At 36.0% G+C, this 21,594-nt stretch overlaps 2 long non-coding RNA genes across 2 annotated transcripts in view; both read left to right on the forward strand.

Annotated features, from left to right (window-relative positions):
* LOC113689193 (uncharacterized) overlaps positions 1-21,594 on the forward strand; it is a 118,596-nt gene that overhangs the window by 35,181 nt on the left and 61,821 nt on the right. The gene's annotated exons all lie outside the window — the stretch shown is intronic.
* LOC113702730 (uncharacterized) lies at positions 9,108-20,873 on the forward strand. Its single transcript, XR_003451257.2, has 2 exons — positions 9,108-9,819; positions 20,650-20,873. It is a non-coding gene; the product is annotated as an uncharacterized lncRNA (long non-coding RNA).

Below are 21,594 nucleotides of genomic sequence, written 5' to 3' on the forward strand. Positions count from 1 at the left end.
TAACTATTATATTAACTCGAAATGTGTGTATATGGTCGAGAGTGCAAGGCTGCAAGTTAGAGACTTTCATGCTAAGAAGAGGGGCACTTCTAGTAACCCTTCGGGACAGGCAGATAAGAGTGCCCTACCTTTTAAAAAGGGAAAAGGAACGGGTGAAGTGGAGATATCTAACATGCCAAAAGGGACTCAATCAAGAGGAGATCGCAATGGACGAGGTCAATCGAGAGGGACACCTCCAAGTGGTCAATCTGTGGCTCCCCAAGTCGTTTGTGGTTATTGTGGCAAGCTCAACCATACAGAGAATGATTGTTTTAGGAAACAAGGGAAGTGCTTGTATTGTGGTAGTACCGAGCACCAGATATCGAAATGCCCGACCGTACCTAAAGAAGGCGGTAATACCCAAAGGCCTGAAAAGTCAGCCGCTAAGCAGCCTAGTGTTGGAGGAAGTCGATCTAATGCACCAGCTAGGGTTTATGCATTAGGCTATCAACATGTTTCCGATTCTACTAAAGTCATTGGAGGTATGATTCTTTCTTTTATTTGTCTATCTAAGGTTCTCAGTGACCTAGTACCGTACACACTTTTTGCAAAACCCTAGATTCATAAGATAGAATCAAAGTTTGACTACTAATTGGGTAAATAGAAATTGTGATATATGGATCGGAGGGTGTAAGTTAGTGATTAATTTGAAAGGCATGACTCTTAAGGGGTATGACTATTATCCAAAGTGTGAATTTCGAGGACGAAATTCTTTTAAGGAGGGGAGGATGTGAGGACCCGAAATTTTTTATTTTTTATTTTATCGAATATTAGTAGTTTGTTTAAATATTTATTTACTCATTTTTCTCCAAATTATTTATTTCGATCATTTAAAATCCATTTATATGGAACGACGCCTCTTTTATATTTTTAAAAGCGTTTTGTTGAAAAAATTCACTTTTCGAAAACTCGTTTAGTTCGGAACAACGAGTGCACGAGTTTTATACTAATGGTATACTTAGATTATATGATTAATTTAATCTTGATAGGACATATATGGAACATATAGATTACAATCCATCAATCTAAGTATTATAATCTTGATACAGCATTAAATCTAAGTATTAATTTATGTATACTTATGTATATAGCTTATGTATACTTAATGATACACTTAGTATACCATAGGACAATTTAACATATAATCATTATGATCATTAATTTATAATCTAATTTACAATCTAATTTGTATTAAATTAATACCATATAGATTAATGGTATACATAAGCTATACTTAAGTATACCATATAATCTTAATGAAACACTTAATATAATCTAAGTATACCATTAATATAATCATATCAATCTAAATATACCATTATCTACTATAATCGTATATGAGTAGGGACATAATCTATATAATACACATAGATTATAAATATAGATTATAATCGTATAGTGTACCATTATCTACTATAATCGTATATGTTACTAAATGGAACTATATTGTTTTATAATCATTATAATCTGTGTAACTCAAGATTGGCTTAGTCTAAAATTCTTGAGTTTATATGAACCAGTTAATGTGTGTATATGTACTTGAGGATTTAAGGTTATAATGGCTTTGATACTTGTTATACTCTTTGATAACTCATTAAAATTATACGCTTAAATTATATTATATGTATGCACTCATATCAATTCTTGATTTAGCTGGGGTGATGCTAGTGTTGAGGTCATTGCATTTTTTTGTATGACTACATGCAGTCTACTTTATACGAGGATAACAGTCTTGAAATTTGGTATAATGTGTACTACTAATATACACATTATAGTTAACTTGACACTCACAGTGATTCAAGTAGCGAGTTCAAATGATGGTTTAGGCGTCTCCCGTGAGATCCTCTGGAAGGTTGGCGACCCCAGATTGAAACTCAAGATGTGATACAATTCCTGGATAAAGTTAGTTCAAATTATAAGGGGTATATTACTAATGGTAATGTATATTTAGCTATACTTATATTATGTACGAATCTATGGAGGTTTGGTTGTGATTTTTGTGAGATTTGTAGAAGGAAATGGTGAAGAGCTGCGGCTGTGCTATCCGTCCATTGCAGTAGCAGAAATGAAATGTGATTCGGATGCCTTTGCGTACAAAAGACGCTTGACGTCTAATATTTTAAGTACGTAAAATTTTAATTGCAACTAGTGCCCTACGCGCGCGTTTTGTGTTCGATTTCTCTCACGTTTGTTGCACTAGTGCACTAAACCTCTAGGACCCGCGTTAGTCATGTATTGTTACATGACTAACTGTGAGTATAGTAGATTATATAGTAACATAATTAGAGTGAAATACTTAATACCAGATTAATGGAGAATGTATATGTGTATTTATAATCTATGTGTATTTATATGTACATAAACTCGTATTATGTTACCAGAAATAATCCTATGTCAGAGTTGGTATCAGAGCTCTTATCGAGCTCAAACCGGGAAAAGGTTCTCGGACTGTGGGGATTGGCTTGTTAGCTGTGGAACAAAAAGTCTATGGTTGGGGATCACATATAAAGTTTATTAACGATTACTATACGTTACATATAGTCGACATATGTTAATCACGATTTGTATAATTACAAATCTATAATAACAGCATAATCGTATACACATAATACGATTATATAATATTAAAGTTGACCCTGTCTACACATTTACAGCCCCGATTCCAATCAAAAGTATAATCTAGTCGGCTTTACCAAAATCTTCCAATCCAACCTGTTAAGGAAAACAAACTAATAGGATGAGCCAATACTCAGTGAGGCCAAGAAAACACACATGCAAACACATAATCCAAGTAGCAACAACAATTACATTGTAGGTAAGGCTATCAAATTCGAATAATTCACATTTCGAATAGGAAAAATAAACAGAAACAATTCAAGGATACTGTAGCTCTCAGGAGTTAAATTTCACGTAGTCGAGTCGAAGTCTTGATCACATCTCACGTTGACACTCCGTCAACCACATAAGTATCAAATCCGTAGATACACCACTTTTCTTCGAATCCCGTCACCGTTACACCCCCTTACCGGGCCCGCTCATCAAAGTTTTTGATAATATTCGAGTATATCATGGCAATACTGCATGAGTAATGCCGAGCAAGATCTCTCCAATAGATCATGCTCTACGAATATCTCATGGTTTGCTAAGCTTATCGACCAAGCCCATGCTGGCTCGATTCGCAAAGTTAGCCAATGAGTTTTGGGCGTCCCCCGAATATGAATACGAATACGAATATAAGTCGATGAGCAACGCTCAAAACGACAATTCCAAATAGGAATCACAAATACGGATCACATATACGAATCACAAGTACAAATCACATCCACATTACCATGTACAAGTCGGATACGAATTCACATAGCAAAATTCGAATATAATTTCATTTGAAAGAGAACGAGTGCGATAAAGTACACCCTCGTCTCAAAATTTCAAATTTACATAACGGATAAGAAACAGATAACCACTTAACAACAAGTTCATGCACTTGACACTCACAGTGATTCAAGTAGCGAGTTCAAATGATGGTTTAGGCGTCTCCTGTGAGATCCTCTGGAAGGTCCTCTTGAGCGCCTGAGCATTTAATAGTGAATTATCATTCACACATCCCAATTATCAAGGAAGATTGTGCACTAGTACAATCTGAGAAATTTCATGAAAATGAACCTCAATTACTAGTAAATCGAGGTTCAAGTGGAGTTTCTTAATGTACAAGAGCAATCGAGTTTTGTTATCTTGGAAATCAAGCATAAACGTTCAAGTATTATCGAAGGAATAAGGAATACTTGAAAAACTCCATTTCCTTGAAATTCAGAAAATTTCAGTTTTGATACGATATTTTGAAAAAAATCGTATCTCAGATTCCACATGTCGAAAATTGGAAAACTTGGTACCGTTGGAAACCTCTTCCAAAGTACTAAAAGTTCTTAGAAGACACTTTTCCATGAATCTAAGTGGAAGGTGTTCAAAAATGAGCTTAAAGTTGCTGTTCCAAATCACCCAGGATTGAGCCGGGGTTGGTTTTTCGCTAATTTTGAAAATTCAGTAGAATTCACTCTTTGCAAATCAGCCCTTGAAATTTGTAGGTCAATTAGAGGTGTAAGTAAGGTTTTGGGCAGAACAAGCGGATCGAGAATCGGAGTTTCGAGCACCAAGATATGGTAGCTCAAATTTGGGTAAATTTCAAGACTGTTAACAAATTTCCAGATTTGGTTCCGACTTTGGACCTTTAGTTAAGTGTCGAAACGGACTTGGATTGATACCAAATTTTTCAGTATAATACTCCTATATGAAAGGTATCTCCTATATGTGAAGTTTTGGTTGAATCTATGGAGGCTTTGGTAGTGATTTGGTGAATTTGTAGAAGGAATGGTGAAGCTGTTACGGCTGAAGCTATCCGTCCATTGCAGCTAGAAGAAATGAGATGCGGTTCTGGTTTCCTTTGCTTACAAAAGACGCTTGACGTCTAATATTTTAAATACGTCAAATCAATTACAACTAGTGCCCTACGCGCACGTTTCATGTTCGATTTCTCTTACGTTTGTTACACTAGTGCACTAAACCTCTAGGGCACTTACATTCATATAAATATTATTCATTCTTAATTGTCCCAAAATAATGGTCCAAACGTGAAAACACATATTCCCAATTTAGGCGCAATAAAATGAAACTTTCGAGAAATTCTTATAACGATCGTACCACCAACTATCACTTGAGTACTTAAATCTAAATTTACCTATTTTAGAACCATTGTACATGTCTCCAAATTTCCGAGCTTATTGTACTCCTAATTGGCTAAAGTTTTCAGACACGTTTTCACTTTTTCACTAAACAAGCTTCTAAGAAAATAATTTTTGAAACGAGACACTTTAAAAATATAACGAAGCTATAAAACCATATATTTAGGTCTAATAAGGATAGAAAATAATATTCGGGGCAAAAATCCAAATAGATAATTAATTGAGCCAAAATTAGGGGTTTAAAAATAATAATTTTACGAGTCCTCACGTGAATTGAGTATTAATTCCTCAATTAACCTTTCTTAATCTATTATTGATCGTTCTTAATTCTCCAATATTAATACACTCGCGATTCAAATATAGTCTCGAAAAACGTGCACTCGTTGTTCCGAACTAAACGAGTTTTCGAAAAGTGAATTTTTTCAACAAAACGCTTTTAAAAATATAAAAGAGGCGTCGTTCCATATAAATGGATTTTAAATGATCGAAATAAATAATTTGGAGAAAAATGAGTAAATAAATATTTAAACAAACTACTAATATTCGATAAAATAAAAAATAAAAAATTTCGGGTCCTCACATCCTCCCCTCCTTAAAAGAATTTCGTCCTCGAAATTCACACTTTGGATAATAGTCATACCCCTTAAGAGTCATGCCTTTCAAATTAATCACTAACTTACACCCTCCGATCCATATATCACAATTTCTATTTACCCAATTAGTAGTCAAACTTTGATTCTATCTTATGAATCTAGGGTTTTGCAAAAAGTGTGTACGGTACTAGGTCACTGAGAACCTTAGATAGACAAATAAAAGAAAGAATCATACCTCCAATGACTTTAGTAGAATCGGAAACATGTTGATAGCCTAATGCATAAACCCTAGCTGGTGCATTAGATCGACTTCCTCCAACACTAGGCTGCTTAGCGGCTGACTTTTCAGGCCTTTGGGTACTACCGCCTTCTTTTGGTACGGTCGGGCATTTCGATATCTGGTGCTCGGTACTACCACAATACAAGCACTTCCCTTGTTTCCTAAAACAATCATTCTCCGTATGGTTGAGCTTGCCACAATAACCACAAACGACTTGGGGAGCCACAGATTGACCACTTGGAGGTGTCCCTCTCGATTGACCTCGTCCATTGCGATCTCCTCTTGATTGAGTCCCTTTTGGCATGTTAGATATCTCCACTCCACCCGTTCCTTTTCCCTTTTTAAAAGGTGGGGCACTCTTATCTGCCTGTCCCGAAGGGTTACTAGAAGTGCCCCTCTTCTTAGCATGAAAGTCTCTAACTTGCAGCCTTGCACTCTCGACTCTCTGTGCTTTTTCTAAGACTTCAGTGAACGTAGAGATTTGGGCTGCAGCCAAACCCTCCTGGATTTCTACATTAAGTCCCTGCACGAACCGTCTAATCCTCCTCCGTTCATTGATCACCAATTCAGGAGCGTACTTAGAAAGCTTAGTGAACTTTCCCTCGTACTCCGCTACACTAAGGGTTCCTTGTTTCAACTTGATGAATTCATCCTCCCTTTTCTCTTGGATTAAGGGCGGAAGAAATTTCTCATTAAATTCCCTTGTGAAATTCTCCCAAGTCCAAGGGGTTTGAGTTCTCTCCCATTTTCCTCTTATCAGATCCCACCAAGCACGGGCTACTCCCTCAAATTGGAAAGCAGCGAAGTTCACTCGCCTATCTTCAGTGTAGTCTAAAGCAGCGAATATGTTGGTCATCCTTTCTAACCAATTCTCCGCTACCTCAGGATCAGGTTCGCCAAGAAATTTAGGCGGGTTAAATTTTAAGAACCTCTCTAAGGCTCTATCCTCACCTCTTTCCTGACCCCCAGGTTGGTTAAACGGTCCTGGACCCTGTCTTTCAGCTAAGCGTTCTAGGATATCAGTCATCCTATTGATGGCAGTAGCCATTTGGTTAACCTCTATATTCTCTTGTCCTTGGGTCGGTCCAGTTGCCGATCCCTGATCGTTTCCCTGAGGTTGGGCCGGTCCCGTCCCTCGCCCACGGCCTCGACCCCTTCTTAGCCCTTCCATAACCTAGGCGTGCCTAGTGCAAGAAATAAATAAATAAATTATGCAATGCAAAGTAGAAAGCAGGAACCAATCAAGAAAACATCGGAAATAACAATAATTTACATTTATTAACATATCAAGTTCATACAATTAGCAAGTCATGGGGTAGTCACAAAAATATAGCACACAGATGCCACAAGAGTACTTTTAATCACATACGACTAAAGTAAAGTCAAGTGCCTCAAAAGTAGGCCACACAGGCATACAAAAAAATGCAATGGCCTCAACACTAGCATCACCCCAGCTAAATCTATCCCAATTAATTGGTATAATCTTCCAAGTAATTCTCAATTGAACCTTAAATGAACGTTAAATTAAACGTTTAATTTAATAACCCACATAACACATTTCGATAACCTATTGATACATATAGTTAATAATGGAGCTATAAGGCTATATTAATTGAGAAATTATATTTGAGCTACCCATTTTATATGCAGGTATAGATTTAAATTCGTAGAGTATGATCTATTGGAGAGATCTTGCTCGGCATTACTCGTGCAGTATTGCCATGATATACTCGAGTATTATCAAAAACTTTGATGAGCGGGCCCGGTAAGGGGGTGTAACGGTGACGGGATTCGAAGAAAAGTGGTGTATCTACGGATTTGATACTTATGTGGTTGACGGAGTGTCAACGTGAGATTTGATCAAGACTTCGACTCGACTACGTGGAATTTAGCTCCTGAGAGCTACAGTATCCTTGAATTATTTCTGTTTATTTTTCCTATTCGAAATGTGAATTATTCGAATTTGATAGCCTTACCTACAATGTAATTGTTGTTGCTACTTGGATTATGTGTTTGCATGTGTGTTTTCTTGGCACAGATAGGAACGACGTCATATGTAAGGGGGTGTAACGGTATAAAGTTATACCGTTAATACTTGAAATACTATATGTTAAAAATACTTATGGAGGAACAAGATGTTTAATACTATATGTTAACATATATAATCTAAGTATACCATTAGTATAAAACTCCATAAGTATACTTAGATTATAATATACATAAGCTATACATAAATTAATACCATTAATCTAAGTATAGATTTATAAGTTTATTTATAAATTAATACCATATATTAATTGTATAATCTATATTATAGTATACCATATAATCTTAATGGTATACATAATGGAGATAATGGTATACTTAAGTATAATTTATACTTAATATGTATATTATATAATCTAATATACATCAATTCCAGTTACCTGTGGCAATCAATAAAGGAAATTACATTATCCCAAATAACACATTACAGCCCACAGAATAAGTCATAGTGTTCGAATACAATCCAAAAGGATTGTAAATTAATACGACATATATAACATATAGATTATAATCTTGATACAGCATTAAATCTAAGTATTAATTTCCAGAAATACTTATGGAGTTTTATCAATAGACAAACTCGTATTTCTAACATATACTAATATTAGCCGTCGTTTGTGGTTAACTAAGCCAATCTGAGTTTAATATAGCTATATGTTAATAGCTATCAAATGTCAACTCGTTAATTTCTTGAATTCCACTAATTAATCCTAATTAGTGAATAACGTTAAATACTAATAAGAAATTTCACGTTAAGACCAAAACCAATAACTTTTATGTACAAAATAAAAAGAATTGTGCTAAACTATTAAATTTCTAATTTTGTTTCATTAAATTCATATTTCGAAGGTAAATTATTTCATTTATTTAACAATTAAACCTCTTTGAATTCCGATAGCTAATCTTAAGCGTTAACAATGATTAAGTTAATAAATGTTGATATAAATGGATAAACGAATATCAAGAACGTCAAATTTTCATATTAAGGTCAAACTTGATTTTAATAGTTTAAAATAATTAGGTAATAATGTTAAATGTTAATAGGAACTCTCGCGTTAAGATGAAAACCAATGAATTTTCGATAAATATGATTCTAATATATTAAACATGCTTAAGGCGTGAAAATTCGATAAATATATCCTTATCTTTCTTTGTTTTCAAATAAGTGCGTAAAAATAATTTTTATGTGCAAATTGACACCCTTGGATTAAATTATTATTCCACTTGACTTTATATTATTAAATCGATAAATTTCGAGTTAGACTAACTCTATTCCTTGAGAAATAATAATTGGAAATACTAATAACTAATTTAATCGCTAAATAATATAAGAATTACTAGGAACCTTAATGTTCAAGTTTAATCGATAATTATTCGATAAAAATGGTTTAGGTATATTAGGGTATAATTAGGCGTTCAAATCACGCTTGGGGATAATTTTTTTAGAATTAAGTTAGAATTGAGAAATTAAGTTGAGGTTAGGAAGCAAAGTGAAAAGACTAAAATGCCCTTACATTTCCATGCAAACCAAACAAACCCTCTGACAGCAAATTCAATCACCGCAACTACCGGCCAATCACATTTTTGCTAAATCGATACGCAATCGATTCCTACACGCAATCTCTGATCCAAAACAGCGGCACCTTATACCATACTTTCCATTTCATATCACAAAACCGCGATACCATCCCACTCCATCTTCATTCCTATATCACAAAACACCTTCACACTCCACCCTCTTGCACACCCAACCCCCTTAACCGCGCCTATTTCTTCACTTCAACCTCGCACAACCAGTTCCATTTCCTCACACCGTGAGCATTGACCAAGAGTGAGAGAGGGAGAGCTTCACCTCGTGATCATCGACGAGAGAGAGAGAGAGAGCTGCACCTTGCAGCCGAGAGGAAAGAAAGAAAAATCGCGAGCTGAATCTTCTCTGGTCTGTCCGTGAGTTTGAGGGAAGAAAGGAGAGAGCAAGTGGAAGTCGTGGGAGCTGCTGATCGTCACCACCTTCATCAGTCCCAGCCGCAACTATTGCAACCAGAACCAGCACTTCAGGCCTTGCGCGCGTGCCGAGAGGAAGAAAAAAATTCAGCTCTGCCGTGTGGGTGAGTTGCACTGTGAGGTAATTTCTGGACCATTTTAGGTTGATCAAGAGGTAGATTGAGCCATCTAGGGGCATGCATGTATTGTTTGTGCAATCGGATGATGAAATCAAAGCATTAGAAAAATCTGTTTTGGAAGTAAATGGTTTTGCCGAAAAGCTGAAGTGGAGATGCAGCTTTAATTCTGTTTCCCTGATGCAATCTGAATGTATATATGTGTTTCCCTAACTTAAGACAAGATGATTAAACTGTGAATGCAGCTCATTTGCTCGGTTAAGCAAGAAATAAAGATGAACAAGAAAATCTGTTGCATGCAAGATCATCCGAGAATAGTCGTAGGAATTTCTGGAATTGTGGATGTTTATAGCTGCTGACCGAACTTGCTCTGAACTAGATATGATAAGTAACTTTATTGGGTAGCCTCGCATGTCAATTTTGGGTGCCTAATATAATGATCCAGCCAGGGAAAAGTTTACATCTTATGACCATTAGCTGCTGGCATTTTTTTTTGTGATAGCCGAGAGCTTGACTTGAATAATGCAGCCTTAATTGGTTTAATCCTGTTGTTCTGAGCTTATAACCGTGATTAGCTGGGTAATAACAAGATAAGTAAGCTTTTCATGTAGTTAATTAATTGGGTTAAAACAGAAAAATTAATTGAAACAGAAATCCGCTGCATGCTTGATCATCCGAGGATAGCTGGAAAATTTCTGGAATTTTGGAGATAATTATAACTGTGATTTGAACTCGATTTCTGAACTGGAAATGTTTATTTTCTAGCTAAGTAATTGCATGAGGAAGTTGAGAGTTTAAAAGCATGTTTTAACCAAGAAAATAAAATGAAAACAGAAAGTTTCTTCATGCATGTTCAACCGTGACTAGTTGGACAGATTTCTGGATTTTTCTGGATGATTTTAGTTGCTGAATGAATCTGGTTTTGAAGTGAATTTTTTAATAGCTAGCTAAGTGTTTACATGCTGAATTTGAGTACCTAACACCATGTTTAAACCAAGGGAAAATTTGATCTAAAAAGTATTTGGTTGCTGGAAAATTTTGGAAGCCACAAGGGTTGAACCAGAAATTTTAGTTTGTTTTTGGAAGTTTAATTGGTTTCTGGAACGTTATTTTATTTTTCCCTTGGGATATAATGGTTTAGAAATACAGAGGAGTTGTAAGTTTTAAGTTGTGCAAGTTGTTTAGTAATGAAATATTTGATAAATTGGAAGATGGAACCAAAAATGTTAGTGTATACATGCCGGAATTTCTTTTGTGGTAGCCGAAGGGTGAGTTGGAATCTTAGCTTGGTTTTTAAACATTTCTTTGAATCATGATGGATGGAAATGCCTGGAATATGTTGTTTTGGAGTTTTATAAGAAATGTATGGATGGTTGAATAAAAACATTTTGGTGTTAAAAGAGAAAAAGGAGTTTTTCACAAGTGGAAAATGAAATTTCAGATTTTCGGATGTCCTTGACCAGTCTCAGTAAAATGCATGTATCTTGGTGTAGGAAAATCCGTTTAAGGCGCCGTCAGTGGCATTTGAAACTAGATTCATGGGCCTTTGTTCTGTAGAAATTTCATATTTTTCCTCCATATGTACTGCTGTCCGTGACTCCTCAAAGTAGACTGTCCTGCTTGAATGTCCTGTTTCTTTATGAAACTGAATTTTTGACTTGGATCGAACATTTAGCTTATTTGTGGTTTGAATTCTTGATTGAATTGTGGTTGGAAGTGATTGATGTTGTCAAGGGCTAATGATTGATGAAGCCCTTGGTCATTTGAATGGTTTTATAAATATTAAAGAGTGATGAACTTTGATTGCTGGAATTTCTTGAAGGCCTTACCTTCATTTTTGATTTAGTTAAGATGTGATATAAGCTTGCCGAAACCAAGTGCTAATGATTGATGAAGCCTTGGTCATTCATTTTATTTTTATCAGAAATGCATTTGTTGAAATCTAGGGCTAATGATTGACGAAGCCCTAGTAATTTGCTATGTGATTTTTGCCATATTTTGATCCATACTATGATTTCGAAACGGGATCGGAGCTGTGGAAATTGTATCGACCTTGCGAACTCGAGTAACTGTGATCAAATTAATCAAAAATATTTTCCAGCTAGTATTAGATTATAAAACTCAATATCTAGTGTTTCGCCTAAAACTTTCCAAACCAATAATTTCCTTTAGCTCAAACTAGCCTTGATAGCTATAGTAATTAAATTCTATAGCTTTTGAAAACCCTAAGTTTTATATATATGTTCCTATCAATCATTAGCTAATATTAAACTTAGGGTAACAGTAGCTAAGTATATCTGGAACATAGGACAATACACTCGCGCACTCGTGATTATATATTTAACATATATATACACAGAGTTATAATCATATAACTCTAATTTAAAGTATACTAATGGTATACTTAGATTGATATGATTATATTAATGGTATACTTAGATTATATTAAGTGTATCATTAAGATTATATGGTATACTTAAGTATAGCTTATGTATACCATTAATCTATATGGTATTAATTTAATACAAATTAGATTGTAAATTAGATTATAAATTAATGATATGATTATATTAATGGTATACTATATAGATTATATTATAATATACATCAATACGTATTCTAATATGGTATATTATAGATAATGGTATATTAAGTATAAATACTTAAATCTAATGACATAATTTATAATCTAAATTAATACCATAAATTATAATATAGATTATATTAAGTGTATAATCCATTAGTATATAGCTTATGTATATACTTAAGTATATCAAACATAAAGTTATTTAATGATAAATACTACTGTATCAATTACATATACTAATGGTATTGTGTAATACTTGAAATACTATATGTTAGCTTATATGTGATTTCTAATATTAGTATATGTAATTGAAGTAACCGAATAGCAATACTTGTTCCTCACATCATATGTAAGGGGTATATTACCCCACGTATCCAAAAACTCAAGAATTATCAGAGCTATATTAATACAATGTAGGACTAATAACTCCAACAGATTTCCTTTATTGAAGGCATTATCTACCTAATATTAGCTAGTCTAGGGCCAGAGGTTACCTCGGTTTGAGGCTTAGCTCACACGACAATGAGCTGCAGAAATTTTCCTCTCAGCTTGCTATCGCTCTTGGGGTTTGGTTGTTGCAGCACCGCAGCTCACTAGCTCTCCCTCTCTTGCTCACACGCGAACTGGAGGTGGTGGTCCTGGTTGGATGTTGCAGTTGCGGTGGAGTTGCTGGAAACGGGTGCAGCTGGTTGAGGTGAAGAAAATGGTCACAGCTGGTGGAGGTGAAGGTGCAGAAAAGGATTGAACTCACGCGGTGTCTCTTTCTTTCTTCCCTCAAGCTCGCAGACAGAACCGAAAATGTGGCAGCTCGCAGTTTTCTTTCCTTGCTCTCATATGCAGAATGCCGCTCTCTCTCCTTCCCCTCGGTCGATGATTACAAGGTGAGGAATGTTGTTGTGGTTTGGGGCTGAGGTAAAAATGGAGAGGAAATGGTTTTCGGTGAGTTTGTGCAGAGAAGGAAATGAGGTTTGGTGAAGGGTGGTGTCTCGGTATCAAGAAAGGAAGTGGTTTGCGGTTTGCTTGTGCAGAGAAGGAATTGGAATTGCGGTTTGTGTTTGTGAAATAGAGAGGATGGTATTGTGGTGCCGCGATTTAAGGAAAGGATTGCGTATAAGAATTGGTTGCGTATCGAATTGGTAATAGCTGCGGTGATTGGATTTGCGGTCAGAAGTCTTGTTTGGTTTGCATGGAAATGTAAGGGCATTTTAGTCTTTTCACTTTGCTCCCTAACCTCAACTTAATTTCTCAATTCCAACTTAATTCTAAAAATTATCCCCAAGTGTGATTTGAACGCCTAATTATAACCTAATATACCTAAACCATTTCTATCGAATAATTATCGATTAAACTTGGATATTAACGTTCCTAGTAATTCTTATATTACTTAGCGATTAAATTAGTTATTAGAATTTCCAATTATTATTTCTCACGAAATAGAGTTAGTCTAACTCGAAATGTGTGTATATGGAGCTCCTGGGGTCATTAAATTTCTCATTGTTTTGCTAACTATTATCACATATAACAATACACTAATCAAAATGCTATCTTATTGTTTATGTATAGTGCATTATTACATATAACTATTGTTCAAATTTTCTCTACATATTAACCAGTCGATGTGTATCACATATAATCACATAGTAGACTTTAATGGCATTTTCGAAATGTGTAACTCGAAAATGATCAAGTCTACCATATACATTAACTCGAAATGTGTCGTTCCATTTTCATATAAAAGAAAATGGAATTGAAGTACTCTGAGCTTATAGCTGTGATTAATTAGCTAATTACAAGATGTTTAAGAGATTGCATGTGATGATTAAGCACTCGGATGATGCAATCAAGGCATGAGAAAATCTGATTCTGGGAGAAAATGTTTCTGCCGAGAGTGGATTAGAAATTGCAGCTTTATTTTTGTTCCCCTGTGACAATCTGAGCTTAATGCTGTGTTTAACCAATCATAAACAAGAAGATTAAGCTAATTAGGGGCATGCATGTATTGTTTATGCAGTCGGTTGATGAAATCAAAACTCTAGAAAAATCTGTTTTGCAGACAAATGATGTTGCCGAGAACTTGTTCTGATTAATGCAGCTTAATTCGGTTTAATTAATCACAGCTATAAGCTCAGAGTACTTCAATTCCATTTTCTTTTATATGAAAATGGAACGACACATTTCGAGTTAATGTATATGGTAGACTTGATCATTTTCGAGTTACACATTTCGAAAATGCCATTAAAGTCTACTATGTGATTATATGTGATACACATCGACTGGTTAATATGTAGAGAAAATTTGAACAATAGTTATATGTAATAATGCACTATACATAAACAATAAGATAGCATTTTGATTAGTGTATTGTTATATGTGATAATAGTTAGCAAAACAATGAGAAATTTAATGACCCCAGGAGCTCCATATACACACATTTCGAGTTAGACTAACTCTATTTCGTGAGAAATAATAATTGGAAATTCTAATAACTAATTTAATCGCTAAGTAATATAAGAATTACTAGGAACGTTAATATCCAAGTTTAATCGATAATTATTCGATAGAAATGGTTTAGGTATATTAGGTTATAATTAGGCGTTCAAATCACACTTGGGGATAATTTTTAGAATTAAGTTGGAATTGAGAAATTAAGTTGAGGTTAGGGAGCAAAGTGAAAAGACTAAAATGTCCTTACATTTCCATGCAAACCAAACAATACTTCTGACCGCAAATCCAATCACCGCAGCTATTACCAATTCGATACGCAACCAATTCTTATACGCAATCCTTTCCTTAAACCGCGGCACCACAATACCATCCTCTCTATTTCACAAACACAAACCGCAATTCCAATTCCTTCTCTGCACAAGCAAACCGCAAACCACTTCCTTTCTTGATACCGAGACACCACCCTTCACCAAACCTCATTTCCTTCTCTGCACAAACTCACCGAAAACCATTTCCTCTCCATTTTTACCTCAGCCCCAAACCACAACAACATTCCTCACCTTGTAATCATCGACCGAGGGGAAGGAGAGAGAGCGGCATTCTGCATATGAGAGCAAGGAAAGAAAACTGCGAGCTGCCACATTTTCGGTTCTGTCTGCGAGCTTGAGGGAAGAAAGAAAGAGACACCGCGTGAGTTCAATCCTTTTCTGCACCTTCACCTCCACCAGCTGTGACCATTTTCTTCACCTCAACCAGCTGCACCCGTTTCCAGCAACTCCACCGCAACTGCAACATCCAACCAGGACCACCACCTCCAGTTCGCGTGTGAGCAAGAGAGGGAGAGCTAGTGAGCTGCGGTGCTGCAACAACCAAACCCCAAGAGCGATAGCAAGCTGAGAGGAAAATTTCTGCAGCTCATTGTCGTGTGAGCTAAGCCTCAAACCGAGGTAACCTCTGGCCCTAGACTAGCTAATATTAGGTAGATGATGCTGATTAAAAGCTTGCATGTAACGGTTAGCCACTTGGATGATGGGTTAAGGCACCAGAAATTCTGATTATGAAAAGAAAATGGAATTGCCGTGAGCTTGAATCAGAAATGCAGACTTGATCATTGCTTATAGCTAATATGAGCTATATTAGTGTTTTGCTAACGACTTTAATGGTATGATTAGTAGACTTTTAAGAATTGAGAAATAATGGAGCTAATGCACTATACATAAACAATGAGATTGCATTTTGATTAGTGTATTGTTATATGTGATAATAGTTATATGTGATTGTAAAGTCTACTATACACTAATCAATTAAAGTCTACATATTTGATGCTGTGGGTTATTAATAGGAAAATGATAATCTTAATTCCTTTAATCGTTATTGATGCTGTGGCGACTCCACTTCCCCCTAAGGCGAACCAAAGGGTTGGCGGGCCGTCCCATGCATGAATCACCTACATTTGAGATTCCTACCCAACATACATATCTAATATCCCCAACCATAGACTTTTTGTTCCACACCTAACAAGCCAATCCCCACAGTCCGAGAACCTTTTCCCGGTTTGAGCTCGATAAGAGCTCTGATACCAACTGTGACGCCCCCCACTTTTCCCCAGGGCGAACCCAAGGGTATCCGCGGGACGCCTGCCCAGCTCTCGCCAGGACTCAAGACAAATCAAATCGAACTTAACGATACATACCAAATACTACGAGTCAAAATAAAGAAAAGTCGCTTCCTTAACTAAATATTTAAATCTTACATCATGTCCACAAAAGATACATCAAGTTCCAAAATGCAACCATTAAAAGTCGACTACACATTTAATACATATGTAATGGAGAAAATGCCATTAAAGTCTACTATACACAAATCAATTATATAATAATTGATTCCAATTATTATATGGAGATTGCAACGAGTTAGCTACACTTGATCATTGTTGAAGCTATATTAGTCATTGGAGGTATGATTCTTTCTTTTATTTGTCTATCTAAGGTTCTCAGTGACCTAGTACCGTACACACTTTTTGCAAAACCCTAGATTCATAAGATAGAATCAAAGTTTGACTACTAATTGGGTAAATAGAAATTGTGATATATGGATCGGAGGGTGTAAGTTAGTGATTAATTTGAAAGGCATGACTCTTAAGGGGTATGACTATTATCCAAAGTGTGAATTTCGAGGACGAAATTCTTTTAAGGAGGGGAGGATGTGAGGACCCGAAATTTTTTATTTTTTATTTTATCGAATATTAGTAGTTTGTTTAAATATTTATTTACTCATTTTTCTCCAAATTATTTATTTCGATCATTTAAAATCCATTTATATGGAACGACGCCTCTTTTATATTTTTAAAAGCGTTTTGTTGAAAAAATTCACTTTTCGAAAACTCGTTTAGTTCGGAACAACGAGTGCACGTTTTTCGAGACTATATTTGAATCGAGAGTGTATTAATATTGGAGAATTAAGAACGATCAATAATAGATTAAGAAAGGTTAATTGAGGAATTAATACTCAATTCACGTGAGTACTCGTAAAATTATTATTTTTAAACCCCTAATTTTGGCTCAATTAATTATCTATTTGGATTTTTGCCCCGAATATTATTTTCTATCCTTATTAGACCTAAATATATGGTTTTATAGTTTCGTTATATTTTTAAAGTGTCTCGTTTCAAAAATTATTTTCTTAGAAGCTTGTTTAGTGAAAAAGTGAAAACGTGTCTGAAAACTTTAGCCAATTAGGAGTACAATAAGCTCGGAAATTTGGAGACATGTACAATGGTTCTAAAATAGGTAAATTTAGATTTAAGTACTCAAGTGATAGTTGGTGGTACGATCGTTATAAGAATTTCTCGAAAGTTTCATTTTATTGCGCCTAAATTGGGAATACGTGTTTTCACGTTTGGACCATTATTTTGGGACAATTAAGAATGAATAATATTTATATGAATGTAAGTGCCCTAGAGGTTTAGTGCACTAGTGTAACAAACGTAAGAGAAATCGAACATGAAACGTGCGCGTAGGGCACTAGTTGTAATTGATTTGACGTATTTAAAATATTAGACGTCAAGCGTCTTTTGTACGCAAAGGAAACCAGAACCGCATCTCATTTCTTCTAGCTGCAATGGACGGATAGCTTCAGCCGTAACAGCTTCACCATTCCTTCTACAAATTCACCAAATCACTACCAAAGCCTCCATAGATTCAACCAAAACTTCACATACACTTAACTCTACACTTGGACAACACCTTAAGCTGAAAAAGGGAGGAGCTTCACGGTTTTCTTCAGGCTTCAAAGGGACCGAAATTTTCTGATTTGAACAACCATCAAAGTAGGTAATGATCAACTACCTTAAACTTGTCTTATGGAGGTTGATTTATGCATTTGAGCTGAAATCTTCACTTTAGTAGCTTGTATTGTTGGAAAAAAAGTGGGCTCTATGAATTCCCACTCTTGGGTTGTTGCTGATTTTGTGCTTGATGAAGTTTATGATATCGGATCAGTGTTTAAGTTAGTGATTTGTTGAAGGAAAACTGCTGGAAACTCACGTTGAGTGCAATGGCCAAGTTTGACCATTTTGCCCCTGGTTGTTCGGCCACTTTACTGCAGATATTTGAGGATTTAATGGCTTGATTGTGTTGTTTACATGTTGTAGAAGTTGTGTACAAAATTTCGTTGAAAAATATTGAGTTTTGGTTGATCAAAAGAATTTATTTTCCAAAGTTAGTAATCTGGAAACGGTTGCCGTCGTAACCAGACAAGTGTTCGTGTTTCGTCCATAACTCCGTACTCCGATGTCGAAATCGAGTACCGTTAGCGGCATTTGAAACTAGACGTTCCCATGTTTCCAACGGTGTATAATGTACATTCTGGTTCCATGTGTGTGAACCGCACCATTCATCTGAATTCAGCTGTCCTGTTTCTCCGTTCTGCCGAAATGATTTGATGATGCTGCGACTTTAGGCTTAATTTCGAACCAGTTGCATGCTGAAACTTGAAACGATTTCTTCTGTGAAATTTTATCCCTGTGAATTTATTTTCTAACACTATCAACTATTCCCAATTCCGAGTTAAATTAAGGGAGTTATGATCAAAATACGGCGACTGCCTCATTTTTTAAAATCTTAGATTTGGACAGATTGCCTTAAGGATTTTTCCAAACTTTGGTCGATTGATTAACCACCTTCCCGAAGGTATTTTTCCATGAAATTTGATAGGGAGATACCTTTCATATAGGAGTATTATACTTAAAAATTTGGTATCAATCCAAGTTCGTTTCGATACTTAACTAAAAGTCCAAAGTCGGAACCAAATCTGGAAATTTGTTAACAGTCTTGAAATTTACCCAACTTTGAGCTACCATATCTTGGTGCTCGAAACTCCGATTCTCGATCCGCTTGTTCTGTCCTAAACCTTACTTGCACCTCTAATTGAGCTACAAATTTCAAGGGCTGGTTTGCAACGAGTGAATTCTGCTGAATTTTCAAAGTTAGCAAAAAACCAACCCCGACTCAATCCTGGGTGATTTGGAACAGCAACTTTAAGCTCATTTTTGAACACCTTCCACTTAGATTCATGGAAAAGTGTCTTCTAAGAACTTTTAGTACTTTGGAATAGGTTTCCAACGGTACCAAGTTTTCCAATTTTCGACATGTGGAATCTGAGATACGATTTTTTTCAAAATATCGTATCAAAACTGAAATTTTCTGAATTTCAAGGAAATGGAGTTTTTCAAGTATTCCTTATTCTTTCGATAATACTTGAATGTTTATGCTTGATTTCCAAGATAACAAAACTCGATTGCTCTTGTACATTAAGAAACTCCACTTGAACCTCGATTTACTAGTAATTGAGGTTCATTTTCATGAAATTTCCCCAGATTGTACTAGTGCACAATCTTCCTTGATAATTGGGATGTGTGAATGATAATTCACTATTAAATGCTCAGGCGCTCAAGAGGACCTTCCAGAGGATCTCACTGGAGACGCCTAAACCATCATTTGAACTCGCTACTTGAATCACTGTGAGTGTCAAGTGCATGAACTTGTTGTTAAGTGGTTATCTGTTTCTTATCCGTTATGTAAATTTGAAATTTTGAGACGAGGGTGTACTTTATCGCACTCGTTCTCTTTCAAATGAAATTATATTCGAATTTTGCTATGTGAATTCGTATCCGACTTGTACATGGTAATGTGGATGTGATTTGTACTTGTGATTCGTATATGTGATCCGTATTTGTGATTCCTATTTGGAATCGTCGATTTGAGCGTTGCTCATCGACTTATATTCGTATTCGTATTCATATTCGGGGGACGCCCAAAACTCGTTGGCTAACTTTGCGAATCGAGCCAGTATGGGCTTGGTCGATAAGCTTAGCAAACCATGAGATATTCGTAGAGTATGATCTATTGGAGAGATCTTGCTCGGCATTACTCGTGCAGTATTGCCATGATATACTTGAGTATTATCAAAAACTTTGATGAGCGGGCCCGGTAAGGGGGTGTAACGGTGACGGGATTCGAAGAAAAGTGGTGTATCTACGGATTTGATACTTATGTGGTTGACGGAGTGTCAACGTGAGATGTGATCAAGATTTCGACTCGACTACGTGAAATTTAGCTCCTGATAGCTACAGTATCCTTGAATTATTTCTGTTTATTTTTCCTATTCGAAATGTGAATTATTCGAATTTGATAGCCTTACCTATAATGTAATTGTTGTTGCTACTTGGATTATGTGTTTGCATGTGTGTTTTCTTGGCCTCACTGAGTATTGGCTCATCCTATTAGTTTGTTTTCCTTAACAGGTTGGATTGGAAGATTTTGGTAAAGCCGACTAGATTATACTTTTGATTGGAATCGGGGCTGTAAATGTGTAGTCGACTTTTAATGGTTGCATTTTGGAACTTGATGTATCTTTTGTGGACATGATGTAAGATTTAAATATTTAGTTAAGGAAGCGACTTTTCTTTATTTTGACTCGTAGTATTTGGTATGTATCGTTAAGTTCGATTTGATTTGTCTTGAGTCCTGGCGAGAGCTGGGCAGGCGTCCCGCGGATACCCTTGGGTTCGCCCTTGGGAGAAGTGGGGGGCGTCACAGTTGGTATCAGAGCTATAAGTCTACTATAAGGCTTAATCTACTATACACATATAACTTTATATGTAGCTATTAACATACGATTTTAAAACTAAGAAACATAGTTACTTGGACGGTTATTAACTATTATATTAACTCGAAATGTGTGTATATGGTCGAGAGTGCAAGGCTGCAAGTTAGAGACTTTCATGCTAAGAAGAGGGGCACTTCTAGTAACCCTTCGGGACAGGCAGATAAGAGTGCCCTACCTTTTAAAAAGGGAAAAGGAACGGGTGAAGTGGAGATATCTAACATGCCAAAAGGGACTCAATCAAGAGGAGATCGCAATGGACGAGGTCAATCGAGAGGGACACCTCCAAGTGGTCAATCTGTGGCTCCCCAAGTCGTTTGTGGTTATTGTGGCAAGCTCAACCATACAGAGAATGATTGTTTTAGGAAACAAGGGAAGTGCTTGTATTGTGGTAGTACCGAGCACCAGATATCGAAATGCCCGACCGTACCTAAAGAAGGCGGTAATACCCAAAGGCCTGAAAAGTCAGCCGCTAAGCAGCCTAGTGTTGGAGGAAGTCGATCTAATGCACCAGCTAGGGTTTATGCATTAGGCTATCAACATGTTTCCGATTCTACTAAAGTCATTGGAGGTATGATTCTTT

Source organism: Coffea arabica, chromosome 1e, assembly GCF_036785885.1.
Source record: "Coffea arabica cultivar ET-39 chromosome 1e, Coffea Arabica ET-39 HiFi, whole genome shotgun sequence".
NCBI lineage: Eukaryota > Viridiplantae > Streptophyta > Magnoliopsida > Gentianales > Rubiaceae > Coffea > Coffea arabica.